Source organism: Narcine bancroftii, chromosome 2 (assembly GCF_036971445.1).
Source record: "Narcine bancroftii isolate sNarBan1 chromosome 2, sNarBan1.hap1, whole genome shotgun sequence".
NCBI classification, from domain to species: domain Eukaryota; kingdom Metazoa; phylum Chordata; class Chondrichthyes; order Torpediniformes; family Narcinidae; genus Narcine; species Narcine bancroftii.
This window is the reverse complement of record NC_091470.1, coordinates 352,871,710-352,892,365: the sequence shown is the minus strand read 5'-3', so window position 1 is coordinate 352,892,365 and position 20,656 is coordinate 352,871,710. Positions and strand designations below refer to the sequence as shown.

General features: G+C 44.7%; 1 protein-coding gene across 3 annotated transcripts in view; it reads right to left on the bottom strand.

The window, feature by feature from the left end:
- The window catches only part of LOC138755765 (focal adhesion kinase 1), a 457,595-nt gene extending 440,143 nt beyond the window's left edge, over window positions 1-17,452 (bottom strand). For all 3 annotated transcript variants that reach the window (XM_069922333.1, XM_069922329.1, XM_069922332.1), the window contains exon 1: window positions 17,319-17,452. The gene's annotated coding sequence lies outside the window, so the exon portion shown is untranslated. The remainder of the gene's footprint in view (window positions 1-17,318) is intronic.
- Window positions 17,453-20,656: the final 3,204 nt, after the last annotated feature.

Below are 20,656 nucleotides of genomic sequence, written 5' to 3'. Positions count from 1 at the left end.
TGCCCCATCCTGGGTTTTCCAAATGATAACCTCTTCTTCCAGGTCACCACAGAGTTCCTCTTGTTTCCCTTATTTCAGGAGAAAGACTCTAACCAGCCATTTCCTCTTGTAAGGACTACAAGGGTTTTTCAACAGGCTGAACTCAGGACTCACAACCCATTTCCAAAATGAGGTTTTCCACAAGCTACCACCTTGTCATGTTGCAGCCTCCAAAAGCCACTACAGAAATCAGTTTTCTCTCTCTCTCTCTCTCACACACACACACAAGGAAAGCCCTTTTGGTCTTTTTTCTCTCTCTGCTTGCAAGTCCACATGACCCCTCTTAGAATAGCAAACTGCAACCAGAAAGATTGCAGCAATTACTGTCTGGCCATCTGTTCCTTTCAATACAATAGTGCATTTTCTCCACAGCATCAGTCCAATTAACAACTACTTGTGAAGTCTCCATAGGCATTCTTCAAAGTTTCTATAAAGTCACTGTGGACGTGAAGTCTCTCTTTCAGCAAAGTTCTTGCATTTTTAATGAGATGTATTTTGTAAAGTGTTATTGTCTTTTTGTGAAGTGACCCACACACTAAACCACCCACAATCTATCTTTTTTAAAGACATATTAATATATAATATAACCCATCACAATGGAAATAATTAAAAGAAACAATGAGATGAAAGATTTCAAGAGAGACAATAAAGAACATAAAATTAGTTTATTTGCAGATATTATAGTCTATTTAACAAAACCAGAACTATCATTGCGCAAATTAAATGCAAGATTCGTAGAGTATGGTTATAAAGTAAATGTTGATAAGAGTGAAATGATGCATATAGTTTTTAAAAAATGACAAAACTTAAATGGCAAAAAGAAGCAATTAAATATTTTGGAATAAAAATAGATACGTATTTAAATAATTTATTTAAATTGAATTACATACCATTAAAAGAAATTGAGGATTTTAAAAAATGGAAAGACTTGCCAATAACTTTAATAGGACAGGTCATTTGTGTCAAGATGAATATTTTTCCAAAAATACAGTATTTATTTCAATCATTCCCCATCCCTATACTAGAAGTTTTTCCAAGAGCTAAATAAAAATAAGGAAATTTATTTGGAGAGGTAGAATGCCAAGAGTAGCTCTGGAAAGACTGGCTTGGAAATTTGAACAAGGAGGATTAAGATTACCAAATTTTAAAAATTATTATAATGCAGCCCAATTAAGATTCTTGTCCTCCTATTATCAAATTGGAGAGAAAAAGCAGTGTGGGTTCATATTGAAATTAATAAAATAGTAAAAATCAACCCAGAGTATTTTTGTCTAAATGGAATAATGAGTTATTGTAAAAGAAAACAGGAGTACCAATATTAAAGCATTTGCTTAAGGTATGGATGATCTTGTTAAAACAAAATCAGCTTATGCCTTTTATTTCGAATAATCCTTTTTAAAAATATTTGATATAGTATACAGAGAATGAAATATTTTTTTAGGTCACTTTTTTATGACTTTTGAATAAATGAAAGAAATATGAAATATCAAATAATACAATTTTTTCATATTATCAACTTAAAATATGTTTAAAAGGGAAATTAGGTACGAGTTTAAGACTGTCAGAACAGAGTCAATTTGAAATTTTAATTAGATACATTTATTTAAAAATGTATTACAAATATGTATATAAAATTACAAGATACTATGAAAAAAATGAAAAAAATCAAAACAAAGATGGGAAAAAGATCTAAATATACAAATTCAAGAAGTTTGGTCAAGATTGTGCCAAGAGAGTGTAACAAATACAATTAATACTAGATATCAAATGGTACAGTATAATTTTTTTTACATCATATAAATTAAACAGATTAAACTCAAATTTTTCTGATAAATGTCTTAGATGTAATAAAGAAGTAGGGACCTTTGTACATTCAGTTTGGTCCCTGTGTTACAGTGGAAACATTTTGGGAAGATTGGAGTATATTATTAGGTATTTTTTTTTTCTGGTGAAATGGTAATGGGGAACAAAGAAAAGATAGATGAACTGAATACTTATTTTACATCAGTTTTCACTACGGAAGATACCAATGACTTACCAGAAATTTGAATGTCAGGGACAACAGGAGTGTAGTCGCTATTACCAAAAAGGTGCTAGAAAATCTGAAGTGGACAAGTCGCCTGGATCAGAGAGACCTATACCCCAGCTTTTGAAAAAGGTAGCTGTAAAAAATATGAACACATTAGTAGTGATCTTTAGAAATCACTAGGCTTGGGACAGTTCCAGAGGATGGGAAAATTGTAAATATCACTCCAGACTTTTAAGAGAGGGAGAGAGAGGCAAAGAACAGGAAATTATAGGCTGGTTAACCCAACTTTAGTACTGGCAAGATTCTAGAGTTCATTATTAAGGATAAGGTTTCAGAGCACTTGAGAGAACAAAATAATCTAAAGTCAGCATTGTTTCCTTCAAGGACAGTGCAGTTGTATACAGATTAGTAGCAACATTCTACACAATTTATTTTTGCTCCATTTTACATTAATAGAGAATTGTAGTTCAAATCATTGTGTAATACAAGAAAGTAATCAGATGACATACTTCAGAAATTTAGTGAAAGGTTTATGCCTTTCTTCCAGTGAGTGCTGTACGAAAAATTTTGGATAATTTTCATCCAATTGGCACCCACCATTCCCCATGGATTCCAGATGGCTGAAAGTAGGCGTAAGAAAAATTTAGGCCCTTCAACAAGATTTAATATAAATAATCATAGCTGATCTAAGCTGACCTCAATTCCATTTCTGTACCATATTACCATTACCCTGCATTGTACTGTACTTGAATTTTACTTTCTCATTCATTGCAAGCTCTGTAAAAAACTTGGTTGAGAAATGTACCATTCAGAACACTTCAGCAGTTCACGATCGCACTGTGATAGAAGAAACCATCCTATGCGGTTCCCGCCTGCAGGTCAACAATAAAAACTAGCGACCTCGTGATATTTTTAAAAAAAATTTAGATCAGCGTGCACAAAGTAAAATATGTTAAGCAGATACATAAAATTCACTGCATGATGTGCTTCAAATCATATATACAAAGACCATCTCCCTCAGTTCAACAGTTGTTAAAATATTTACATGTACTTTTGTTCCAATTAGACTTGAATATTGATTTACCATTCTCCACTAAAGTAAAAAATAAGCGCTATCCTTTTCAACCTGTGTCTGAAACTTCGACTGAATGCATCAAGTTTTGTTCATGCATCATGCCCTGACGAGGCCTAAAATTATGGAATGCTCGTGGTGGTACACCATTATTCATGCATCATGCCCTGACGAGGCCTAAAATTATGAAATGCTCGTGGCGGTACACCATTATTCATGCATCATGCCCTGACGAGGCCTAAAATTATGGAATGCTCGTGGCGGTACACCATTATTCATGCATCATGCCCTGACGAGGCCTAAAATTATGGAATTCTCGCGGCGGTACACCATTAGGCAGGCTTGTCACGCACGCACCGGGGCAGCCGGCCAAAATGGCGCAGTCGGGGCCCCCCAGCACGGTTCTCAGCCAGGTCCGGGCTGGGAGTATAAGACCAGCCAGACAGCCTGCAATAAATCAGTTTTTGCTCACTGAACTCAACCTGTCTGGATGTGCGATCCTTCAGTAAGCAGCGTAGCTGCTGCTACGTTCTCAACTTAAACATCTCTTCCATACTTTAGGATGCTCCACTCTCACTCTTCGACCATGATTCATCAACTTCTCCAATATCACCACGTGGGGGCTTGGCGTGAAATTGTGTTAGATAATTGCTTCCCAAAAGTCCTCCAAAGATTTTGTCGCTCTGAAGCGTATGTTAGACCACATACCAGTCACTGTCAATAATTTCTACTATAAGATTTATGGAGTGGGTAAAAGTCCACATGAGCTGCAGGATCGTTTGTGGCTGACAAGTCCGATGCGGGACAGGCAGACACGGTTGCAGCGGCTGCAGGGGAAAATTGGTGGGTTGGGGTTGGGTGTTGGGTTTTTCCTCCTTTGAGGGGGAGGAGGCCGTGGAGGGGGGGAGGCCGTGGGGGGGGGGGGAGGCCGTGGGGGGGGGGGGGAGGCCGTGGGGGGGGGGGGAGGCCGTGGGGGGGGGGGGGAGGCCGTGGGGGGGGGGGGAGGCCGTGGGGGGGGGGGAGGCCGTGGGGGGGGGGGAGGCCGTGGGGGGGGGGGGAGGCCGTGGGGGGGGGGGAGGCCGTGGGGGGGGGGGAGGCCGTGGGGGGGGGGGGAGGCCGTGGGGGGGGGGGGGAGGCCGTGGGGGGGGGGGGAGGCCGTGGGGGGGGGGAGGCCGTGGGGGGGGGGGGAGGCCGTGGGGGGGGGGGGAGGCCGTGGGGGGGGGAGGCCGTGGGGGGGGAGGCCGTGGGGGGGGGAGGCCGTGGGGGGGGGAGGCCGTGGGGGGGGAGGCCGTGGGGGGGGAGGCCGTGGGGGGGGGAGGCCGTGGGGGGGGGAGGCCGTGGGGGGGGGAGGCCGTGGGGGGGGGAGGCCGTGGGGGGGGGAGGCCGTGGGGGGGGGAGGCCGTGGGGGGGGGAGGCCGTGGGGGGGGAGGACGTGGGGGGGGAGGACGTGGAGGGGGAGGACGTGGAGGGGGAGGACGTGGAGGGGGAGGACGTGGAGGGGGAGGACGTGGAGGGGGAGGACGTGGAGGGGGAGGACGTGGAGGGGGAGGACGTGGAGGGGGAGGACGTGGAGGGGGAGGACGTGGAGGGGGAGGACGTGGAGGGGGAGGACGTGGAGGGGGAGGACGTGGAGGGGGAGGACGTGGAGGGGGAGGACGTGGAGGGGGAGGACGTGGAGGGGGAGGACGTGGAGGGGGAGGACGTGGAGGGGGAGGACGTGGAGGGGGAGGACGTGGAGGGGGAGGACGTGGAGGGGGAGGACGTGGAGGGGGAGGACGTGGAGGGGGAGGACGTGGAGGGGGAGGACGTGGAGGGGGAGGACGTGGAGGGGGAGGACGTGGAGGGGGAGGACGTGGAGGGGGAGGACGTGGAGGGGGAGGACGTGGAGGGGGAGGACGTGGAGGGGGAGGACGTGGAGGGGGAGGACGTGGAGGGGGAGGACGTGGAGGGGGAGGACGTGGAGGGGGAGGACGTGGAGGGGGAGGACGTGGAGGGGGAGGACGTGGAGGGGGAGGACGTGGAGGGGGAGGACGTGGAGGGGGAGGACGTGGAGGGGGAGGACGTGGAGGGGGAGGACGTGGAGGGGGAGGACGTGGAGGGGGAGGACGTGGAGGGGGAGGACGTGGAGGGGGAGGACGTGGAGGGGGGAGGACGTGGAGGGGGAGGACGTGGAGGGGGAGGACGTGGAGGGGGAGGACGTGGAGGGGGAGGACGTGGAGGGGGAGGACGTGGAGGGGGAGGACGTGGAGGGGGAGGACGTGGAGGGGGAGGACGTGGAGGGGGAGGACGTGGAGGGGGAGGACGTGGAGGGGGAGGACGTGGAGGGGGAGGACGTGGAGGGGGAGGACGTGGAGGGGGAGGACGTGGAGGGGGAGGACGTGGAGGGGGAGGACGTGGAGGGGGAGGACGTGGAGGGGGAGGACGTGGAGGGGGAGGACGTGGAGGGGGAGGACGTGGACCTGTCCTCGGGCCTGCGCAAAGGAGCTTTTAGGTGGAGTGCAGTGTGCGCAGTACTGGCCCCACCCTTTACACCCATGGTTCATGTGCCGTGGCCAAGCAAGCTGGGACGTGGCAGCGAGGTCCTTGGGTCGTAGGTTTTATATCGGAGAGGCTATAAATATCAATATGAACAGACAAACCACGTATTAAATCTAGAAGTACACGTGTCAAAGTAATTACTGCTCAGTTATCACCTATCCAGTTCATCAAAAATACTTATCTGAACTTTAGGCTTAAAATTTGAATACCATACTTTTAAATATCATATTTAAACACCGCTTGTGTCCCACAATCTTAATTTCCATTTTTTATTCAACACAATGGAATATTACACTACAATTAAAAATAAACAGATTTCAATGGGCATTTTATTATTCAGTTGCATAAGAACATGGAAGTCTGAAATCTGCCCTTTCCATTTGATGAGCAAACTAATTTCAATTGAGATTTCCATCCAAATATTTGATCGATTCTCTTTTGAATCTTGCCATTGAAATTGCTACAAGCAGGCAGTGCATTTCACAGCACTGTGTTTTAAGTGTTCCCTCGGCATCTTTAATGTACAGTAACACTGGATAATTATCATTTAATTCTGCTCGCTTTCATCAAATCTGAAGGGGTGTTGTAACTATGGGAACCACCATAGCCTCAAACTATGGAAAACTACAAATGCCAGTATGCTAAATGCAACAGTATACAAGGAGATGGAAAAACTTTTAAAAGAAACCGTAACATCCAATTTTCATTGTTCTCACTTTCATATCTGAGTTTCATTTTTTTAAAAACCAAATCTATTTTAGGGGATCAATATCTGTAACACACTCACAGACTTATTTTGACTACAAGTTCTCTCACCCAGCTTCAAGGAATCCATTGCCTTCTCCCAGTTTCTCCGCTAAACCCGTGCTGACAACACTTTCAGCACCAAAGCACTGAAATATCTTTTGTAAATGCTCGGTCACAACTGCATCTGCCCATCCTCTGCCATTCTATTCTCATCCATCCCATTTTCCCCATCCTGAACAAATGGAAGTCCCACTCTACATGCAATGGATTGTAATTTCCGTCATCTTCAACAATGCAACTTTCTACCTCTCCCTTCCCAACATTCCAAAAGAATAATTCCCAACACAACTCTCTGGTCCACACTTTCATCTTCACCAAACACCATTCCCCATCTCACTCCAGCTTTCCTTTCAACTGCAGGAGGTGCAACACTTATTTAACTCTTCCCTTCCTATAATTGGCAGACCCAATACTCCTTCCAGGTGAAGCAAAAATTAATCCAATTTAGTATTCTGCAGTCAGTCCTCAAATATAGTCCCCTCTGCAATGGAAAACCAAATGAAAGTTGAGTGACTGATTTGCAAAACACTTCCATTCAGTTTACAATATTGCTTTCAGTTGCTTTGCATTTTAATTCTCCATTTAACACTCCTCTCTCTATCCTTGGACTCCAAGGGCTGCTCAAAAGCACAATGTGATTTTGATAAACAGCAGGTCATCTTCCAGCTGAACATGTTACCATCATAGGTACAAAGTGAATTCAACAATTTCAAATAACCACCAAGTTCATGTCAGCAGCAAGATCACGAATGTGCAACATTTTTTTTTAAATCTCAGATTTCCTCTTACAGTTGCTTCCTGGCCAAGGCTTTTCCACTATTTGCTTTAATGTCAAATCTATATCAAAATCAAAGTTCACTATAATAATGTTCCAAAATTATTGACTTCTTTCCTCTGTTCTCATTCTTCTCCCTCTATCAATTCATCCACCAGACAATTTCTTTGGGCAACTATCATTATGGCTTTGGAGTGAAAAGTAAATCATGCAACCAGACGTCAACCAGACAGAAAACCTTCTGCAACAATTTGCTAGTTTCATGGTCAACATTACAAACAAGATATTTTTATTCTGGATTATTTTATTCACCAAATTAAAATTTGCTGGAACCAGCAGAAGATTTGAATCCAAGTCTCTGGTTCATGAATTGAACTTAGTTCAGTAATTAAAAAAAAACAAATTGCAGGGCCATCCTGCCCTTCAGGACTGTTCTGCTGAGCTAACCATCTACCTCAGCACCATTTTATGGACTATTTCCATATCAATCAAGTCCCTTAATATTAGGAATCTTCCCACTGGGTGGACACAATGACAGGTTCCATAGCCCTCCAGCATACAGAATTCCAAAGATTCACTATCCAAGAGCAAATAAAATTCTCATTCATGTCTTCAACAGCCTGCCCTTTGTAAGACTGTAACCATGGTCCCTGACAGGAGAAATATCCTCCCCATGTCCAGTTCATTGAGCCCTGTAAATGTCAATGAGACCACCTCTCATTCTTTTAAACTCCTGAAAATACAATCCCAATCCAGTGAATTGCCTCATTTATAAAGTTTGCTATCATTGCAATCAGACTATTGTGTCTTACTTGCATTTCCTATCTACCAAGTGCATCCTCTGAGGCAAGGACACCAAAACTCTAGAAAGCATAGGTGTAGCTTCAAGACCCCACTCAGCAAATTAACTGGAGTCACAAACAAACCTAAATCCTCAGATTTGAAGAGGGAGATAATGATTGCATTGTTATGCAAATTGTACAATGCACACATGTACAAGATGTTTTTTTAATTCCTTCAGCTGAAAATGTACTTTATTAAAAAAAGGACAAAAGCATATACAATAGTGTTCTTAATTACAGTAGAACTCCGATTATCCAAAATGGTCAGGACCGAGCCTATGTCGTATAAATGGTTTTTCCAGATAACTGGTCATTTTTTATAAAAACAGCCCAGTAGCAACAAGAAATCACTGCAGCAACAACAACAAACGACAAGGGAATGCTTTTTAAGCATTAAAATAACGTTAATTCTCACCAAAGAAATGCTGGCCACAAGGACGCCATTCACCAAGACCACTCCCGATCCCTGACACGAACCCACCGCTGATCCCCGGGGAGGTTTCCGGGCTGGTGGGTGGGACACTCGCTAGTGAGTCACCAAGCTCCTGTCTCCCCAGTCACCGAGCTCATAACACCAAATTGCCGACTCCGAATCCTCCCCTAGGCCTACTGCACATGCACATCAGTGAGTGAGTGAGTCTGATGTGCATGTAGGCTGAAGGGAGGATTTGGAGTCGGAGTCCGATGTGCCAAGGAGAGAGAGAGAGAGAACGCCAAGGTCCCACTCCTGCCTGGGAAGCCGCTCTCCTTGACAACACTGGAAAAAGGGATTCTTTGAACTGCTTGTGGCTGGGAGACAGTGGCACGCAGTTTGAGAGGGAGAATTGGAGAAAAAAGTCAATAGGGAAGATAAAGAAAAAATGTAAAGAGAGAGGGGAGGGAGTTACCTGAAACAAGGTCAATCATTCTAATTTCATGTAGGGTGAATTTGTTTTCCAACCTATAAGGTCAGTTTGGCTCTGAAAAAAAATTCAGATAAATAAGTATTTTGGAGAATCCTATTTTGAATAATCGAAGTTGTACTGTAAAAAGAGGTTTAAAAGCCTGATAGCAGTTGGAAAAAAAACTGTTCTTGAATCTGGAGCTGATGGTCTTCAAGCTTCTATACCAAAGACAGCAGTGAGACGAGATTGAACCCAGGGTGGTGGGGTCTCACATTAAAGTCACAATCTTACCACCTATTTTTATTTTTTTCCCCTTTTGGTCATCCTTTGGATTTGAGGATGACCTAATTAAATACTCAAAGTGTACAATTTCCCCTAACAGATGGCAGAACAGCAACCAGATCTCTGTGAAAGGTTAAGATTTACAAGCTTCTCTTGTTCAAGCTAAACACCCTCAACTTTTCTACACAGTATTACACCTGTACCAGAAAATAATAATACAAGATTTTTTTCTGTGCTGGAATTATTATGTTGTCATCTTTACAATGCCTCTAGAGATTTGTTATTGTAAGATCATTAAAGCAGGCAAATTCATTTTCATTTTTACTGTTAAGCAACTTAATTTCATGTTCAAGTAGAATTCCATCTTAAAAGTTATTGTTCACTGTCTGGTAGTGCAACATTTACAGTAACATTGTCAAAATATTGATCTGTACTGACAAAGATATTTCATCTTGATACATTAATACTTATTTTTACTACATGAACATAAATTTACTGTAGGGTAAATTTCTGTACAAATTATTCATGAATGCTTCCCTAGAGTAAACTTGTCCCAATAGGTTAACACCAATCATTATCTATAGTTGGAAATTAAATTGTAACCCATTGCTTTATTTTTTTCTTTCAGCCACATAGGAGACATTTTCAAAATGTATAACAGAAATCTCATTGAAGAAACTTGCCAATGTAATTCAACATCCAATCACTTGAAAGACTACAAGGGGAGGCAGAGATAAATTCCACAAACCAAAAAAAAGTCTCCTTGCATCTACACAACAATTTCTAATCCTCAATACATAGAGTTCAAATGTCTGCGAACAAATGTCTGGATACCCTGCAATACTGAATTTCCGCAAAATCTCTAAAGCTACCCTTCATGATCATTTTTGCTTTCAAAAACCATTACCAAGATTTACTGAGAGAGAATTTAAACGCAACATAACAGAAAGTCATCCGAATGATCAGATGTGCTGGTAATCTTCTAAGGAATCCATAAATACTATTATTGTTGGATGCGATTTGACTTAAGTATAGACTATGCAACCAAAAATTCATTTTGGGTGGAACCTTAAAAACATTCTGTACCCTGTACCGACCGCCTTTATCACAATAGTTTCAAGTTCTTTTTTTTTTTAAAAATGGCAACAATATACAAATAAGAAATGCAGAGATTAATCATTTTAATTGAAGACAAACTTCAAAAATGAAGATTCCTTCACATTAATTATTCCTGAGGCCCAGGAGGCCACTGGGCCCCTTGAGTTCCCACATTTCTTTCCAACAATTAATAATAAGACTGAAGCCTATTCCCACTGACCCAAACATTTTCACTTGATCGAAATTGCTTTGCACTTTTACAGTGGTCTGCCAAGTTTGAAACATTAGTCAAAGAAAGCTAATTGAAAACTAATCAGCCCTCAGTGATCTTAAGTACTCAAAATCAAAAGAATTTCTGTGTGCTTATAATAAATTTCAAAAAAAGTACAACAGTTTTTTTTTAAGTTTTGGTTCTCAAAGGTTTAAACCATTTGTATTCGCTACTTGAGATTATTGTGCAAATGTAATAAGAGTTTCCAACAAACATGGAGTTTAAAATATAACCATCACCTCCTCATTAAAATAGAACCTGATACATTTTATCCAAATTATATTTGGGAATATCTGCAATTGTTGAAATTACATTGCATATTCGACAAAATTAAAATAGAACCTGCTTGTTTCGGATTCATAGCTCAAGTTAAAAAATTGATGTTGATCCTTGGGAAATAGTCTGAAGGAAGCATTTATGAAATGATCAATATTGGGGCAGTCCAGCAATATTGATGCTGAAGGTGAAATTCATAATGCTACACGAAATAATATTTTTCACAGATAAAGTGCAAGTGGTTGTCCTCTGGAGAAAGCAGAACCTCTATTAACCAATGGTGTAGCACAAGGGTACAGTGAACACTTTTAAGACTGTGGAAGAAACTGAAGTCAACGCTATGGACAAAGCTAAGTTTTCAGCGTATTTTCAGAAGAAATAACAGTAAGATTAAGTTTAAGCTTATTTGCCATGTTATAGCTGGTACAGTGTAGTCCAACCAGTCAACTCTAACATTCAAACAGCCATAAGAATTAAAAAATACAAAAATGCTGGAAGAACTCAGCCGGTCTCGCAGCGACCATAGGATATATACGGACATTTCAGGCCTGAGCCAGTCTTTAAGGAATAAGCAAAGAATAGGAAGGCACAAGAATAAGCACCGAAGACTGGACCGGGACAGTAGTCTAAACCAGCAAAAGGTGTTAATTGGTTATGATAGGAGGTGAGAATTGATTTTGGCACCGTGAAAGGAAGCAGAGACAGAAGGGGACGGGGAGAAACGCATGTTTTTTTTTACATATAACGAACAACTTTTTTTCGATGTGAAGTGTTACACTTACAGGATCGACCAAAACTCCTAACATCACCATGAGTTTAGACTAAATACCTGAGGTGCAGTATTTACGAAGGCTGGACATGGGATGCCACTACGTCGACATGAACCGTGATGCATAATCTACATGCGACGTACAGCATCACAGCTGTCAGTGACGTGAATCATCCGCATCTGAAACACACTACTGACAGTTATAGAGTATTCAGTATAGTGCCATCTAGACCTTTCAATAAACCTTGCTGCATAATTATTGTTGGAGACAAGTGTCTATTTCATGTAATGGGGACTAACAAGCTTTTGGGACCCGTGCTAACCCCCAGGACCATAGGGTCTGCAGTCAGCGCCTGCTGCATCGCGGGTCATGTCCTCATTGCTGCAGTTCACCTGCAGTTCAGTTTAGACTGCAGGCATTCTGTAAAAATTACTAGGGATCCAGGAGGTAAAATTTCAGAATGGGAATGAGTCACTGATTTCCATTCTGATCCTTTTTACACAGACTGCATCCCAGAAATTTGGGAATAATTTTCCGGAATGCAACATCTGTGTAAAAACATAATAGAGACAGAGAGACCTGGGGGAAAGACAGCAGGGGGAAGAAAGGGGTGGTGGTACCCACCCCCCTCAAGTCATTTTAAATATTTTTCCTTCTCACCTAAAATCTATGTTCTCTAGTTTTGAATTCCCCTACCCTGGGAAAGAGGCAATAACTATTACCTTATCTATGTTCCTTTTGATATTATATACATCTATAACCTCTCTCCCCTTACCTTCCTATGTTCCAGGGAGAACATTACAATTCCTTACAATTCAAGCCTATCACTCCCAGTAACATTCTTGTGCATCTTTTCTCTCCTCAATTTGGAAATAGTTACATCTTTATTACTTCCTAAGTACATGATCAAACATTTCCCCATGCTGAATTCCATGTACCACTTCTTTGCCCATCCTCCCAATCCATTCCAGATCCTATGCAGACTCCATATTTCCACAACACTATCTCCCTCTCCAACCATCTTCATATCATCCACAAATTTGGCAACAAAGCCATCAATTCTGTCATCCAAATAATTTGCATACAACAAGTAGTAGACCCAACACCCACCCCTGCAGCACACCACTAGTCACCAACATCCAGCTAGAAAAGGCCCCCATTATTTCCACTCTTAGCCTTTTGCAATCTTCTATCCATGGCACTATCAGGCACTATGATTCCTGTAATAACATTCTCTCCCGTCTTGTTTAGCAGCCTTGAGTGCAACACCTTGTCAAAGGCCTTCTGAAAAGCCAAGTAAATAATATCCACCGACTTTCTTTTGCTTATCCTGCTTGTTACTTCCTCAAAGAATTCCAACAAATTAATCAGCCAAGATCTCCTCTAAAGGAAACCATGCTGACTTCAGACTATTTTATCATGTTTTTAAGTACCCAAAACTCCATCCATAACAACCACCAATTCAAACCCACTTCTCCCACACCAACTTTAAGTCATGTTTTTAATGGCAATTTCACGTAGCTCAGGTAACAATCCAGAGTCCCACCAGTTCCAACATTGTGCAGCTACATGACACATCTGATCCTGCATCCCTTCTTTATTTAATTAGTTGTAATTTGGTCTTTTATTGAATTACTATGTTGCCAGTAATCTCATTTAGTTTCAAGTACAAGACCACCAAGCAATTAGTTTGTCCAAGTGGTTTAAAGAGATTAAGGGTGTCGTCTGGCTCCCTCTAAAGCCTCAGTTCACACTCTTGCACTTGGTCACTCCTACAAATGCCACATTGTTTGATCTTCCCTCCTTCAACTGGCTGCTGTGTTATGTGACCCCTTTCAGTCTCCATTGCCACCTCTGCAGATGAACCAGGACAAGTAACAATTGCCCCAGCTCTACCAATTCCATATGGCCATTATCCTGAGTGAAGATACACAAGATATACAAATCGAAAAAGACATGAGGAGTAAACTCATAGATACTGATCACATTGGTCATTCAAAACAGAAAGCAACTTAAAAGAAACCAAACTCAGGCATGAGGAACACATTCAATAGTCTAAAATTGAAAAGCACAGCAAAATAGAATTGTGACAATGCCAAATTACAAATGCTCAGCATTTCCAGTCTGTTTCTTTACTCTTCATGACCGAAGCTGCTCAAGACTACAGGTAATTTTGCAAGTAAACTGCACTTTTTTTTGGTAAATACAATGCATTACAAATAGAACACCTTGTGCACTCCAGTTAAACACAACCCTGGTTTATGATCATTCACATGCTGTCCTAGTGATTAGCTTGGGGAAAAAAACAATTTACTTCTGTTCACTTCTCTCTCCCTCCCTAAACTTAGCCCTCAATTTGAAACAATGAGATATCAGTAGAAAAAGTATCAGTTAAAAGGAGATCAGAAGCAGTTCAAGAAAGAAGATCACCACCAGCTTCCATAGCAACAGAGAATCACTTCTATGTAAAAGAAATCAAAAGGGAAGAAACTGCCAGATGAACAGAAATCTCAACAAATTGAATATCAGGTTACAAACAAAAAAAAAGTATTTTACACTTTACATTTTGTTCTTAGAAGCATAAATCAACTGTATCAATTCCATTTAAAGAACTAGATAAACAAGATTCCAAAACGTACCAGGAAATCTAATCAAATTATTCTTGTAAAAGAACTAAGTTTCAATATCTGGAGCAAAAAAAATCTGCTGGAGAACTCAGCATCACCATTCATCAAGACTGAGCAAAGTGTCCTGACTCCACCTCAACAACATTTTCCTCCCTTTTCTGCTCTTTGACCCACAGAATTCCTCCAGCAGGTTTTTTTTTGCTCTTGATTCCAGCATCTGCAGTCATGTCTGTATGTAATATTTATTTGATCTTAAAATTATTAAATTTATTGGTTCAAAGTGACTATCATTCAGCCATACTGCACAACTTGCATAATTAGTTACTCGCAGAACTGTAATCGCCTTTGATCTGTTCATACAAAATGCTACAAGTACACACAAAATGTTTATACTTCTGTGAATCTTTCATTTTTTGGTCTCTGTACAATTTGGTCCAATTCAATTAAATAAGAGTCCAACATTGCATAGTCTGATTAAGGACAACAGACAAGAAAAAGATCGACTTCAATATCAGTTTTCCCTCAAATATTTGCACCAGATTCTATTGGGGACATTATCCTTGGTTCCAACAGCTATGGATTTGTCAGCATCTTGCCGTACAAAAAAAAATGAGACAATTATTCAATAATTTGTTTCCTTTCGTAAATATCTCCTCTTGCTCTTGCTGATTTAAAACAAATTAGTCTAATTCCTGAAATATACCTCGTTTTGTTATTATTTTTTAATTGAGATTCATATCCATCACAAGACCACTTTTACATTTTGATACTACGATCGACTTGTCGTGAAATCAAACTGGTTTTCAGTAGGGTAAAATATAATTAACTTAGTTCGTCGAAGTTAAAGTCCTCAGATCATCCAGATTTCAAAGCAAATCAGTGAAATGCTGTGCATCAATTACCATGTAACTGCTGCAACATCTCCCCAAACTGAATTTAACAAACTCAACCCGTTTTCTGCATTGATGCTTCAGGGAAGCAAAGACAATGGAAAACTCACAGTAGCAACATGTGTTTATTTCAGGCTCCAGGAACTAACGAAAACACGGTTTAATTGTGTTTAAAAGGCGCGTGGCTGCCAATCAACATGTTAGTTCACGACACTGATATCAATTTAGACTCGGGCTTCAATCTTGCGCGTTCATCCTGCCCCCCTCACCAGTTTCACAGTATCAATTTCAATTGCTCATAGATGGTAGAAAACGTCAATCATTCAAGGGGAGGGGGAAATAATCCAAGTAAAAGCATCGAACTGAGCACAAAGCCACGGGTATTGGGGGCACGTGGTGGAAGAAAAAGGTGGGGGGGGGGGTTTGGAAGAAAAAGGTGGGTGGGGGGTTTGGAAGAAAAAGGTGGGTGGGGGGTTTGGAAGAAAAAGGTGGGTGGGGGGGTTTGGAAGAAAAAGGTGGGTGGGGGGGTTTGGAAGAAAAAGGTGGGTGGGGGGTTTGGAAGAAAAAGGTGGGTGGGAGGGTTTGGAAGAAAAAGGTGGGTGGGTGGGTGGGGGGGTTTGGTAGAAAAAGGTGGGTGGGTGGGTGGGGGGGTTGGTAGAAAAAGGTGGGTGGGTGGGTGGGGGGGTTTGCAAGAAAAAGGTGGGTGGGTGGGGGGGTTTGCAAGAAAAAGGTGGGTGGGTGGGGGGGTTTGCAAGAAAAAGGTGGGTGGGTGGGGGGGTTTGCAAGAAAAAGGTGGGTGGGTGGGGGGGTTTGCAAGAAAAAGGTAGGTGGGTGGGGGGGGTTTGGAAGAAAAAGGTAGGTGGGTGGGGGGGGTTTGGAAGAAAAAGGTAGGTGGGTGGGGGGCTTTGGAAGAAAAAGGTAGGTGGGTGGGGGGCTTTGGAAGAAAAAGGTAGGTGGTGGGGGGCTTTGGAAGAAAAAGGTAGGTTGGTAGGGGGCTTTGGAAGAAAAAGGTGGGTGGGGGGGGTTGGAAGTAAAATGAAACTCGTTGATGCAGAATATGTAAAAACGCTTCAGACAAAGCGCGACCATCAGCTGACGTCTCGAGAAAAATCCCCAATCAAGTTGGGGGGTGGGCCTGAGAAGCCCCCCATTCTGTTTCCTGCCCCCGGGAAGGGACGAATGGCAACGCTGTCTCCGTTCATGCAGTAAAATATCCAATGTTGGTCACGCAGACAGACAGAGAAGGGCCGAGGGAAAAAGGAAAGACCAACTCGTTTTCCACAAGCGCTCAAGGGCCCCAGCAAGAGGAGAATCAACTTTGTGCCACGATATGGGGGGGGGGGGGGAATGCTGCAGAGCGGGACCGGGACCGGGCCGTGGGCTGGTGCAGAGCGGGACCGGGACCGGGCCGTGGGCTGGTGCAGAGCGGGACCGGGACCGGGCCGTGGGCTGGTGCAGAGCGGGACCGGGACCGGGACCGGGCCGTGGGCTGGTGCAGAGCGGGACCGGGACCGGGACCGGGACCGGGCCGTGGGCTGGTGCAGAGCGGGACCGGGACCGGGACCGGGACCGGGCCGTGGGCTGGTGCAGAGCGGGACCGGGACCGGGACGTGGGCTGGTGCAGAGCGGGACCGGGACCCGACCGTGGGCTGGTGCAGAGCGGGACCGGGACCGGGCCGTGGGCTGGTGCAGAGCGGGACCGGGACCGGGACCGGGCCGTGGGCTGGTGCAGAGCGGGACCGGGACCGGGACCGGGACCGGGCCGTGGGCTGGTGCAGAGCGGGACCGGGACCGGGCCGTGGGCTGGTGCAGAGCGGGACCGGGCCGTGGGCTGGTGCAGAGCGGGACCGGGACCGGGCCGTGGGCTGGTGCAGAGCGGGACCGGGACCGGGCCGTGGGCTGGTGCAGAGCGGGACCGGGACCGGGCCGGGGGCTGGATCGCTCGCGTCCAGCTGCCGTCGCCTTCCCTTCGCCCGGCGACTCTCGGTCCCTCTCCCATCCCAACTTGGCCAGACACTGACCGAAACCCCCCCGCCCAAACTGTGGGGTCTCTTTCTCGTCGTGAGGGGGGGAGGGGTCACACATCAGACCCTGGCGTTTCCGAGAGGTCGCACTTACTTTTCCCTTCCAGTGAAAGTGGGCAAATCTCGCCGTTCCGTGTCGGTCAATAACGCCGCGTCCTCTTTGACGCCGACTTGAAGCGAAGCGCGCGCGCACGCGAAGAGTCGAGGCGCGGGCCGCGGCCGCTCGAGGAACGCCCGCAGTGGCGCTCGCTCCCGCGCCCCGCGCGCGCTCGTCCAGTGGATGCCGGGAGGCTTGGTCGCCATTCCAACATGGCGGCGGGCGGGCGGGCGAGGAGTGGGGGGGGGGGCCTTCGTCCCCGTAAAGAAGGGAACCGTTGCCTCTATTCCTCTGGGCGGCCTCCATCCCGCCCCGGAACAGTTTCATTTCTGAAAACATGACCCGCTTTCGCCCAGTCTTGCCCGAGTCCTCGCTGAAGAAGACGAGTCACAGCCTTGACCATGTTTCTGTGAGGCCTAACACCGGCTCAATGAACAGGTCCCTTGGAGTGGAGGGCAGGCCTGATTTCCCAGGCCCGTCAAGCAGGGGGGAGGTTTGTGCAATGGACTTCAAAAATACTATTGTTGGCCTTGGTTAAAGGTGACATTTGAAATCCCTTGCCTTGAAAATTATAACTGGAATGGAAAGGTGAGGAAAAATCAACCAGCAGGTGATTCTCATTTCCCATCCACAATCCGCTGATTTAACAGAAAAAATCAATACTGTATGAGTAAAATTATTTCCTTTTGGTGGTTGAGAAACTCACTAAAACTGTGTGGTTTTGTGAGAGATGAGTAAAACTAATATGAAAATATGAGAGATGAAGAAAGCTAGTATGGATATTATGTGTAATGAATAAAGCCAGTATGAATAGGATAAGGGTAGATAACAGAATGTAGGAAGTAAAATTAGTCTGAATAAGATAAGGGTCTTCTAGCCTTGGAGAGAGTCAGCAAGTTCCGCATATGTCATTCACTTAGACAGAATTAGCAAGTTCTGCATATAAGAGTTAGTAAGCCCTGAGGGTCGAGAAGGTGTGAATAAGGACAAAGGCAGGTGAATAAGGACAATGACATGATGGGACAGGATACCCCCTGGTCCTCCAAGTTCACAGAAACAGCAGTAGGCAGACAGGATTGCCTAATGCCAAACTCATTCAGGAGGCAGAAGAATGTAAGGGGGAGGGTACTTCTATACTGAAATAAACTGTATAAAAGTTGGGTGAGCCCCAGTGTGTGTGTGTGTGTATTCCCAGGGTAAGGGGAAGCACCCAACTTTGCATTGTTGTATAATAAATGTTCTTTGTTCTCAATTTTTCTCTTGAGCAAATTCTGTGAAGGTACTTCTGTTTCTCCCAGTTTTAATGATTAATATTGCACTTTTACTGAAGTGCAATTCGGGTGGGTCACCTCTATCTTCCATTCATTGTGCTGATAGATCAAAAAGGGGATCATCCCGGTGATCTTGTCTATCAAGCGGTCCAGAGCTACAGTCTCGCCTTCTCTTGCAGAGACGAGACCTCTTAGTGTGCATCTTAAAGCTGTCTTGTACTCGCACGGCTGGTGTGGTCATTGTCCGTACATTCCTCACACCCTTTTTCTGCTCGAGACGTCCTATTTTTCCTGACTTCAACAGATATTTATCAAAAGAGCAAGGGATAGAGGAGCTAGGAATGGAATTTGAGAGAGGCAGATGAAGACCATTCATCCACAAAGAGAGACAAGAGACCAGAATCCGTGAGAACTTTTGATGAAGGATGTGGTGGAAGAGCAAGGAGAGGCAACTTCGCTTGGGAAAGCTGAGACATTGAGGGACTAACAAATAAGGAGAAAGAACTTGAACTAAAAAATAGAAAGTTTGTGAAGATCGGAGAGCACCAGTCGAGAGAAAATAACTGTTAATGCTTTAGATTAATGATCATCCATCAATGGTGATGTAAATTCAATGAGAATAGGGTGAAGGATAGAATTAAGTCCTAGTCGCCGAGAATATTCTCCCAGAATCACAGTGCGGCTTTCGCACAAACAGAGGAACTACTGACATGGTCTTTGCCCTCAGACAGCTCCAAGAAAAGTGTAGAGAACAAAACAAAGGACTCTACATCACCTTTGTTGACCTCACCAAAGCCTTCGACACCATGAGCAGGAAAGGGCTTTGGCAAATACTAGAGCGCATCGGATGCCCCCCAAAGTTCCTCAACATGGTTATCCAACTGCACGAAAACCAACAAGGTCGGGTCAGATACAGCAATGAGCTCTCTGAACCCTTCTCCATTAACAATGGCGTGAAGCAAGGCTGTGTTCTCGCACCAACCCTCTTTTCAATCTTCTTCAGCATGATGCTGAACCAAGCCATGAAAGACCTCAACAATGAAGACGCTGTTTACATCCGGTACCGCACGGATGGCAGTCTCTTCAATCTGATGCGCCTGCAAGCTCACACCAAGACACAAGAGAAACTTGTCCGTGAACTACTCTTTGCAGACGATGCCGCTTTAGTTGCCCATTCAGAGCCAGCTCTTCAGCGCTTGACGTCCTGTTTTGAGGAAACTGCCAAAATGTTTGGCCTGGAAGTCAGCCTGAAGAAAACGGAGGTCCTCCATCAGCCAGCTCCCCACCATGACTACCAGCCCCCCGACATCTCCATCGGGCACACAAAACTCAAAACGGTAAACCAGTTTACCTATCTCGGCTGCACCATTTCATCAGATGCAAGGATCGACAACGAGATAGACAACAGACTCGCCAAGGCAAATAGCGCCTTTGGAAGACTACACAAAAGAGTCTGGAAAAACAACCAACTGAAAAACCTCACAAAGATAAGCGTATACAGAGCCGTCGTCATACCCACACTCCTGTTCGGCTCCGAATCATGGGTCCTCTACCGGCATCACCTACGGCTCCTAGAACGCTTCCACCAGCGTTGTCTCCACTCCATCCTCAACATTCATTGGAGCGCCTTCATCCCTAACATCGAAGTACTCAAGATGGCAGAGGCCGACAGCATCGAGTCCATGCTGCTGAAGATCCAGCTGCGCTGGGTGGGTCACATCTCCAGAATGGAGGACCATCGCCTTCCCAAGATCGTGTTATATGGTGAGCTCTCTACTGGCCACCATGACAGAGGTGCACCAAAGAAGAGGTACAAGGACTGCCTAAAGAAATCTCTTGGTGCCTGCCACATTGACCACCGCCAGTGGGCTGATATCGCCTCAAACCGTGCATCTTGGCGCCTCACAGTTTGGCGGGCAGCATCCTCCTTTGAAGAAGACCGCAGAGCTCACCTCACTGACAAAAGTCAAAGGAGGAAAAACCCAACACCCAACCCCAACCAACCAATTTTCCCCTGCAACCGCTGCAACCGTGTCTGCCTGTCCCGCATCGGACTTATCAGCC